This window comes from Mesoplodon bidens, assembly GCF_964165515.1.
Source record: "Mesoplodon bidens genome assembly, chromosome: 2".
In the NCBI taxonomy this organism is placed as follows: Eukaryota; Metazoa; Chordata; class Mammalia; order Artiodactyla; family Ziphiidae; genus Mesoplodon; species Mesoplodon bidens.
The window spans coordinates 2,105,863-2,115,717 of record NC_138177.1 but is presented as its reverse complement, the minus strand read 5'-3'; positions in this window follow the sequence as shown (position 1 = coordinate 2,115,717).

The window sequence follows — 9,855 nt, the reverse complement described above, 5'->3', positions numbered from 1 at the left end:
CTTTTCCTGGAGCCATGGGGGAGCTTGCACGGTCCCGTGGGCGTCCTGGGCTCCAGCCCTGGCCCCTGCCCATCCAGAGGGCGGCTGGAAGCAGACGCTCGGGTTGCAAAGCGAGCCGGGCACAGTGGGGGGCGCTGGCCGCGGGCTCTGGCGCCGCCTGATTTACTGAGCCCAGAGGTCACCGCTCCTGCAGGCCCCGCTGATGCCAGGGGACACGGCAGCACAGAGACACTAGTCAGCAGCTTCTACACGAGATAGTACTTACTCTTCCTTTCACACCTCCAGGTGCTGTCATAACTGGAGGGACCGGCGGTTTTAGAGGATTTTGGCTCACGTTCTCAGGGGCCCGTGGGACAAAGACTCCGGGAGGGGTCAGAGACCCCGACCCCAATCTCGGAGCTGCCCCCGCTCCGGATCACAGCCTCTCTCTGGACTCAGTTTTCTCACCCGTCCAATGGGTGGAACCAAACCTGAGGCATCTCACTGCCTTTTAGGGATAAAAGAGAGACCCCAGCGAGTGTTGGAAAGTTAAAGCCCTTCAGGAGTAGAGAGGTTCCCCTGCTTGTGAATCTCACACCCCTCTCTGGCACACTTGCTAATTTTGTTTTTCAAAAAGCCTGTAATTGACTTGAAGGAGACCAACCTACCTGCTTGGTCAGAGGAGGGTAGGAGGTGGGTGTGTGTCGGGGGCTCGACTTGGTGGGAAAAGGCTTCTTATTTGCAGGGATTCTCTCGGGGATGAAGTAAGAGGAGGAGGGCGGGGAGGGTGACTTCATAAATGTCCCTGTGATCAGAGCCCTGGGCGAGTCCAATTGGAAGAGGAGGCTCCTAGCAGGAAAGTGAGGCCCAGGCAGGGTGTGAGACCTGCCCAGGGGACACACCTGCCCGCAGAGTCGCTCTGGAATGTCCTCCCTGACTGGCTTTCCTGCCCCCCCGCAACCCAGGAGAAGTCGGCTTCCAGGATTTGGGCTTTTCTCCCCAAGGGCTAGTGGAGTGGCTTCCTGCTTCCAAAGTAGTTTCGAGCCTGGCAGAGCCGTTCTCTGACACTGTCCTCAGGCCGGGGGCAGCAGGTTGGGCAGCTGAAAAGCGTTCCCTGGGGTGTGGGGATTCAGCCGGGGGAGAGCCACGTGGCACGGCGCACCCGATCGGTTTACAGCCTGCTGTTAATAGAGGCCATCAATCACGGCCAAGTGCAGCTGGCCTGCCGGCTGGGCCCGAAAACAGAGGCCACCTTCTCCTTCGGTCACCCCAGGGCCCGAAAACCCATCCCAGGAAGGAAGCTGGAACATGTGCTCCCGACCTGATGACACGCGCACACACAGCTGGGGTCTCCCTCTTGGCAGTGGGCTCCCCCAAATGCCCCAACCTGAGTAGAATGCCTGACACAGTGGCTGGCACACATTAGGTGCTTACTGAATACTTTAGAAAGGAGTCTGGTATTTGGGAGGCTTTGGCCCCAAACGTCAGGAGAGAGGGAGGGAGAGCTTCTGGGGGTTTCAGCCACCGACTAGACGGCAGATTCCCCATGGCAGGAGAGGCGTTCCACTTAGCGCAAGGCAGATCCTTCCCTGCAAGAGGACAGTGGGGTGGGGGCCCCGGCCGGGTCAGTAGGCTCAAGATGTGAGCTTCACGGTTCAGAGCTTGCTTCTGTTTCCAAGGTGTCGGGGGCCTGCATGGCTCTGGGTCCTGGACATCTGTAACACCTCTTGGATATATTAGGGTCAAGACCAGGGCTCAGGTGGACCAGCCTTCCAGGCCTCCCAACAGAGTCCTGGATAGTTCAGTGCAGAGGGACTAGGAAGGCCAGCTATCCTGTTCCAGAATGTTCTACTCCAGTTAGATTTTGTCCTACCCCAAACACTGAGCCATCAGGGCCCCTTAAGTTCTAAATCAGAGGAAGTATCTGCTATTTTTTTGCCAAATATTTATTTTAATGCTCAAGCCTAGAATAAGAGCAGATGAACAGAAATTAGGGGAAAGGATTGACTAACTGGACTGACTCTCCAGCCCCCATGTGTATGGACTTAGCCCAGGCCAGCCACTCTGCTACATATTATTCAAATATCATCTCACAATTCCCAACAACCCTGCAAAGCAGGTGTTATTTAATCCTCATTTTGCAAGTGCAGAAACGAAGCTGGAGAAGGGTTACATTACCTGATCAAAGTCCCAGAGCAGGAAATGGCAGAGCTCACTTTCACGCCTGGGCTGTCCGGCTCTAGGGGCCAGGTTTCAACCACCCAGAGAGGATGGGCCTGGAGAGAAGCTTCCAGCAGGTGGCTGTCAGACTCAGACCTCTCCCAGAGGTCGCCCCTCCAGCCGGGCATGGGTAGCCCTCCCTGGAGAGGGGAGGTGCGGGCGACCTCTCGGGGGGGACCCTTCGGACAGACAGTCCTCACGCTCTCCCTGGAGGATTCCTGGCTCTCCGACCTCACCTGCTTTTCTTTCTGCACCGTCCAGGCTGGTCCCAGCCTCCTGATGGCCGTCAGCTGTCATCGTGGGTCCAGCAAAAGAGTGTGCAAGCCCCTGCGAGATTAGGGGTGATGACGGGCCTGGCAGCCGCCAGGGCACAGGATCACTTGACAGGCATCTCTATTTCACTGTCACGAGGGCCGAGCCTGGAGCCCTCTCTCAGCTCCTGCAGCCGCCCTGGCCTCCCTGTGACCCAGCCCATCTTGTTTCCATCCAGCCGACCCTCCCCTCACAGCTGCGGTTTTCATACTTTTTGGTCAGAGCCTCTGAGCTATCCCCCGGTCATCCAGTGTCACCCCGCACTGAGGGCCAGAGGGCTAAGAAGCCCCCCACCTCTCACTGGAGGACACCCCCTCCTCCCTGCCCACCGAAAGCTCTTCTTAAAAATATCCATCCGAGGAGGTTCCCTGTTCCCCCTGCCCGTTCCCTCAGGGGGGAGGTTTCCAGGAATTTGTTGGGGGTACATACAGAGATTTAAAGTATCCCGTTCATGTAGCGCAGGGGTCTGCAGAGGGCCAGAGAGTGACTCTTTTATCAGGTCACACAAGCTCCCTTGCCACCATGCGATTCTGCCGTTGTAAAACAAAAACAGCCTTAGAAGATATGTAAGTGAAAGGGCGAGACTGTTTCCAATAAAACCTTATTTACAAAATCAGGGACTTCCCTCGTGGTCCAGTGGGTAAGGCTCCGCGCTCCCAGTGCAGGGGGCCCAGGTTCGATCCCTGGTCAGGGAACTAGATCCTGCACGCCGCAGCTAAGAGCCCACATGCTGCAACTAAAAGATCCCACACGTGGCAACTAAGACCCAGCGCAGCCAAACAAATAAATAAAATATTTTTCAAAAACCAAGAAACCAGACTGCCCCAGATTTGCCCTGGGGGCCAGAGTTGCCAACCCTGTGATAGACAGCAGTTTAGGGGAGTGGCCTGGGTGGGGCACTCTGGCTGGGGCACACCCTGCACAGCTGGGGCACTGGCCACACCCACCCCTCAGAGATCCCGAGTGGACAGAAGCCTTTGGGGAGCACTGACCAGGGTCGGGGCTGCTGTCATGGAAGCATCCCGGAATGGGGCCCCAAGGCGCTGACCGCTGGAATGAGTCCTCGTGATCTGGGCAGACAGCCTTTGCCCTAAGGAAGGAGGCCCCCAGCCTTATCATTGGCTGACACCCTCATGTGCTGCTAGACTGATGCGCTTGGAAGAAAACCCCAAGCCTGAGGTCGTGTGTGGCTGGTGAGGTGCTTCCTGTCTGCAAAGTCTTTTTTTTTTTTTTCGGTACACGGGCCTCTCACTGCTGTGGCCTCTCCCGTTGCGGAGCACAGGCTCCGGACGCGCAGGCTCAGCGGCCGTGGCCCACGGGCCCAGCCGCTCCGCGGCATGTGGGATCCTCCCGGACCAGGGCACAAACCCGCGTCCCCTGCATCGGCAGGCGGACTCTCAACCACGGCTCCACCAGGGAAGCCCCTGTCTGCGAAGTCTTAGGTGGGGAGGGGCCCAAAGGAATCCTCTCAGACAGAATGATTTCATTTCCTCTGGGGCATCTCTGTCTTTTCTACCCCGAGGCCTCTGCGTATGCTGTTCTCTCTCCCGGAACAATTTTCCTCCATCTTCTGCACTTAGCTAAGTCCTGCTCTTCCTGTCACTTCCTCCAGGAAGCCTCCTCGGATTGTTGAGCCCTGACAATCCCGTCGCTTCATTGTAATCACGTGCTTGCCTGGATCCTTGGCTAGAACATGAGTCAGAGTGAAAACCCTGAAGGCAGGACCCCAGCGCCCACCAGCATCCAGCAGCTGTTCAACAAATACCTATGCAATGAATACCTGGATCTCACTATGTTCCTCGACCCCTTGTCGTGGCCACTGCGGTGGTGGCACTGCTTCAGGCTGGCCCGTGACCACCCCGTGGGCTGAGGTCCAGAGAGGCTGCTGCAGCTCCACGTGGTGGGAGAGACCAACAGGAAGGGTGGGGGGAGGGGGAAGGAGAGAGGTTTCCAGCCTGTTCTAAAGGTTTCTCTCCTCCATGCCCATCTCTCCGCACCTCTTGGGGAAACCTGTCTGATGTCTTTTCAGGTCCCTCAAGGCCACAAACCCAGCCCCTGGGCAATGCTGGCCTGTGACTGGGGAGCAGCCGCCTCTTTTGACTTCAGGGTTCTGTGCCTTTGATGGTGGGATAACCTCTGAGGAATTCTCGGAAGGCAACTGGAAGGAGCCTGCCTGGCGGCTCAGCCAGGCCTTGGTGACAAGCAAGGCCATTTGATGGGATAGTAAAACTAGCTTACAAAGACATCGGGGCCTCCCTGGTGGCGCAGTGGTTGAGGGTCCGCCTGCCGATGCAGGGGACACGGGTTCGTGCCCCGGTCCGGGAGGATCCCACCTGCCGCGGAGCGGCTGGGCCCGTGAGCCATGGCCGCTGAGCCTGCGCGTCCGGAGCCTGTGCTCCGCAACGGGAGAGGCCACAGCAGTGAGAGGCCCACGTACCGCAAAAAACACAAAAACACAAAGACCTCGTTCTCCTCCTACCCGACCCTCTGCTCCGCTCTCTCACCTCGGAGCCCCGGAGACCAGAGCCTGACCGGCCCAGACCCCTGAACCTCTGGGTCCCCCCAGCCCCTGCCCTCGCCTTCCAGGCTGTCCCCGGGCCCTCTCACCGTCCCCAGAGTGTGGCCCTGGCAGAAAAGCTGACAAAGCAATTAAAAGCCCTGGCGGCTCAGTGAACGCTGGTGCTGAGGTGTTGAATCTCCTCCAGCCAGTCAAGGGCAGCCGCCTGGAGGTCACGCAGGAGGGAAGATGGGCCTGGCTCCCGCGGCCGCCCTGGGCTGGCCACCCACTGTCCCGCCTGCCACGCCGGGCCCTCCCCACGCCTCGTGGACCTCCGAGAACACGTGACAGCCTTTGTCCGCTCGGGAGCCTTAAGGCTCCCATCTCCTGACGCAACTCCCGAGGCTGTGTCGTTCCTGGGCAGAACCCAGGATGGGTGCGGTGGGGACAACCAGAGGAGAAGGTGGCATCGTCCTCTCCTTGGGGAGTGAAAAGGGCATGTGGCGAGCGTGTGGGGGACAGAGGGGGACGGGGCACAGCCACGCTGCCTTGCACGAGTGTGCTGCTGGAACGGCAGTGGGTGGAGGGGGAGGGGATCTGGGTTAAGAGGAATTAACCAGGGAAGGATTCTGGCAGAGAAGGGCCTTTGCAAGCTTTGAAGAATGGTGCTTGATGGAAAGAAAGTGACCCCGATTCAGGGAGCATTAAGTGACCTCCAAACAGGGCTCGCAGGCAGCAAGCGGCCTTGGGTTGGAAGGACTAAAGTCCTTGGAGGTTTGCTGGCCAGCAGGAGACGATTCTCTCCAGATCAGACCCAGGAGGAGGGCCATGGGGCACGAGAGGTCTCCCGTTCCAGGAAGGGCTCACCACCTGAAGGCTAAGTTCCCTGGCTCCAGAGAGGAGCACGGCCCGACTCCTGCTTCCGATGTGCGGGCGCCCCCGCCGTGCCCGTGAACCGCATTGCTGGCGGGCTGCCCCTGCGCCAACATCAGCCATATTCGGAAAGGCCTGTTTCTCTCTCCTCGGGGGCCCGGCCTCCATCCCCCCGTGACGCCCACCCCCCGGCCATCACCGCTGCTTCCCTCTCCCTCCGCACTCCCTCCCCCTCGCCTCCATCACGGCTCCTCCAGACCCCTTTGCCCGTGGCTGCAGGCCCTCCCCACCCTCAGCCCTTTGGCCGTGGAGTCCGGACAGCTGGGCATGGGGTGGAGGGGTGGGCAGGAGGGCATGAGCTCAGGGGCACGGCGGGCGCAGCCGTGGAGAAGATGCCCAGGTTTCATCGTCCGTCATCAAGTATGGTGGAGCTGGGCTCCATCGAATTCTGCCCCTAGAGCTTTCAGTCCAGTGAAAGAGACGCTTCAAGTAACTCCCCAATAGCCAATGACAAGCTGTGACAAGCCAGCCCACCCCATCATCAATCCCGCCTGCAGGTGCACCTAGAATCCGACCCCGTCTCCACCGCCCCGTGGTCCAACGGGCAGCACCTCTCTCTGGATGACCTCGTCTGCTCCCCCTGCGTCCACTTTTATCTCCTTTCAGTCTATTTTCCACCCAGCAGCCAGAGCGGTCCTTAAAAAACAGACATCAGATCTCTTGACCCCTCCGCTCAGGACACTGCAGCGGCTTCCTGTCTTATTCAGAGTAAAAGGCAAGTCATCGCCATGGCCCATAGCCCTGGTGATTGATGACCCTCCGCCTGGCTAACAAAATGCCCTCTGCTTCCCTCTGTCCTAACCACTCCAGGCTCATGGCCTCCAGGTTGTAAAAGTGGTATTTAAACCCGGGTCTGTCTGATTCACGAGGCCACAGCCTTTCCACTAAGAACAGAATCATCCCCTTTTACCAGCGAGGAAACAGATATTCAATAAGTTTAGGGAATCGCCTGGTGGTCCGGTGGTTGTGACTCCGCGTTCTCACTGCTGCGGACCCGGAATCGATCCCTGGTCGGGGAACTAAGAACCCACAAGCTGCACGGAGCGGCCAATAAATAAATAAAAAGTTTAAGACCAGGCTGTGCTCACGTGACTAGGAAATTACGTCTGCCATTATCTGCATAATTAAATCCTGGGACAGACCCCTACCACTTCTTCCAGAAGGTTACAAATGTCCACCAGTGTAGACCAGGCAATCATGTTGTTGACAGTTCACGTCACTTCCACCACCAAATTCTCCTGGATTTTTATCTCTACCCAGTTTGTGGGCTTGTGGCCTTTTAGCCTGAGGTCACTTATAAATGATCTCAGAAAGTCAGCCAGGAGATACCATTTTTCTTCCTTTAAATTCTCATGCTACCCACAGCGTAAGGGCAATTTTTTCATCTCCATAATTTTTGTAAATACAGCCTCCTGGCCCCCAAAAGGTCTGAGATCACCTCTCTTGCCCCCAGCCGCCACAGAGAGGTAAGTCCGGGCCAGGCTCAGGGGAAGCCAGCCTTCGCTGGATCATCAGTGGAACTGTCTCTGGGGGGCAGAGGAAAGCTCACCAGACAGGGAACCCTGGAGGGACACGAGCGGCTCAGTGCATCATGTCCCACCCACGTGTGTCAGATCAAACCCATGCAAGAGGGCCCTGGACAGCTTTCTCCAGCGTGGAGATGGGCCCCGGGGCTACTGTCTCCAGGATGGACACCAGGCCGGGCTGAGACTGGGCCTCAGGTCATCAGGCTCCCAGACCCTGGAGCCACCATGCTGGGGCTCCATCGAGAGCCCCTCCAGGAGTACAGATCCATCACCAGGCAGTAAAGCCCTTTTCTGCCGTGGGAATTAGTGAGGTCCAGCAGGCTGCTGTCAATTTCCCAGGGGCAAAAGCATCTAATGACCTAGGCTGCCAGGTGCCCCCCCGATGTGGTCGATGGGGAGCCCAGGGACTGCCTGAGGTATCTTCCAGAATCAACTGCAGGACGGTGGGAGGCATGAGGGTTTTAGGAAGAGGGAAGTGGGACATGGGGGAGGCGCACCTCTGGGTCCTGAAATCACTTGTGGATGCTGGCTGGGCGTTTGAAAGGAACAGCCATAAAATGTCCCTGAGCCAACAAACCAAAGGGTTCTGTCACCTTGCCTCGTGACTGGCACCTGAACATTCCTTTGGTGGAATTCTGGCTTGGGGGGAGGGTCGGGTGGGGTGGGGTGTTTATCTTTTTCTCTCTTCCTCCCTCCTTCCTCCCTTTTTTTCGTTTCCTTCTGTCTTTTCTGGGTCCTAGAGGAAGCTCTGTAGGGGGAATTGGACAGCCTTGCGGGCGAGCAGAACTGGATTTCTGTTATATAAATGGAGAAGCCTGCTTTGAGGGGCGAATAGGCGTGTCTGCCTGGCTTCCTTCCCAGCTCTGCTGCTGAGTCGCTCAGGGATCCCCCCACCACCCCAGTGTCTCAAGTCCTCTCTGCACAATGGGGACAGGAACCCACCCACCCCGGCAGGATAGCCGAGGGCTTATAGGTGCCCACTCGTGCAAGAGCCCAGGCAGCATCCAGCACAAGGTCGGGGCACTTGGCTACCGTCCTGGTCAAGGTCGTCACGTCCACCTGACCCCTCCGCCATCCACTGGACTCTGACAGCTGCACACACCTCCCGGAACGTTGGACTTAATCTTTGGAAAAGAAATCAAACATTTATTTGGAGCCAGGTTTGAGAAATTAACAGGGTTGGGACCAATCGCGGTGAAAACATTTGGAGGAGGTTAAAGAGATGACGTTTGTCTGAAACAGTGAGACCTCTCCCCAGGCTGGCTTCTCCACCTGCCGGGGACAATGCCTTGCATCTCACCAGACAATCCTCGTAAAACGTGCTTCTCATCCTTACGTGTAGGGCCTCATGTCCTCCTGTACTCGTGGTTATTTCCTGCTGCTGCTCTAGTATTTGTGTTCGAGAATACTTGATTCTTCAAGGGAGTTTCAACACTTTGCATCTCTGATTCAGGTTGGGTAGCGGAGCCCCTGATCAATAAAGAGAAGCTGGTGTTGCCTGTCGACTGTGGTTCCCTTTATGTCTTCAGAAGCTGACCAATCCTCCACCTCCACTCAGAATCGGGGGATGGGGTGATGGCTCTGGTGACTGTGGAACAGCTTGGGAACGATGCACTTAGGGCCGAGGAAGGACGGTCCTTCTATTACTCCTACACGCTGCCTCTCAAATTCAGGCCCCCACTTGGAGGCTGTGACCAACTGCTTTGCTAACAACTGGTCCTGGATCGCCTGTGCCATTCCCAGTGGGTCCCCCTCCATTCAGAAGCTCACTGGTCCTTTGTTGGGAACCTGTCCCTTCCCTCTGGTTTTCTTGCACGGAAGGCTGATGGGCGTCTCCTTCCTCGCCTTTCAGTCATCACCCTTGGGACCTCCTCCTGGGAGGAGATTGCAAGCTCACCACCTCCTGGGAGGCCTCCTGGCTGTACGGCTCCTGGAGTCGCTCCCTGCCCACACTCTCCCGTGGCAGAGCCTTGGGGATCACACCCTCTTGTCTGTCACGGCTGTGACTAGCTCCCCAAGTCTGGGCCTGTTTGGTGCCACTTTGGATGGTGATTCCCAAGGGGGCAGTGGCTTACGGTGTCAGGGGTCCAAGGGATCAGCTTAGCCGAAAAATTAAGGCTTTGGATGATGAGAACGCCCCCGCTAAGCAGGGTCATGTAAACCAGGCAGCACGGGGTGAGCTTGACCGAGCCAATCTGGTTGAGGGCTTCACGCTCTGCGAGGAGCTGGATGATGATGTCACAGGACCCCTCCACCTCTGACCTCCCAGGAGGTGAGGACGTGAACCCCTGGGGGCCCTGCCCTGCCACGCCCGGGCTGGAGGAGGAGGAGGGAGGTGGGCTGAGTGGGAGGGGCAGAGGGCGCCGTGAGTCTGCCGGGACCTGCGTC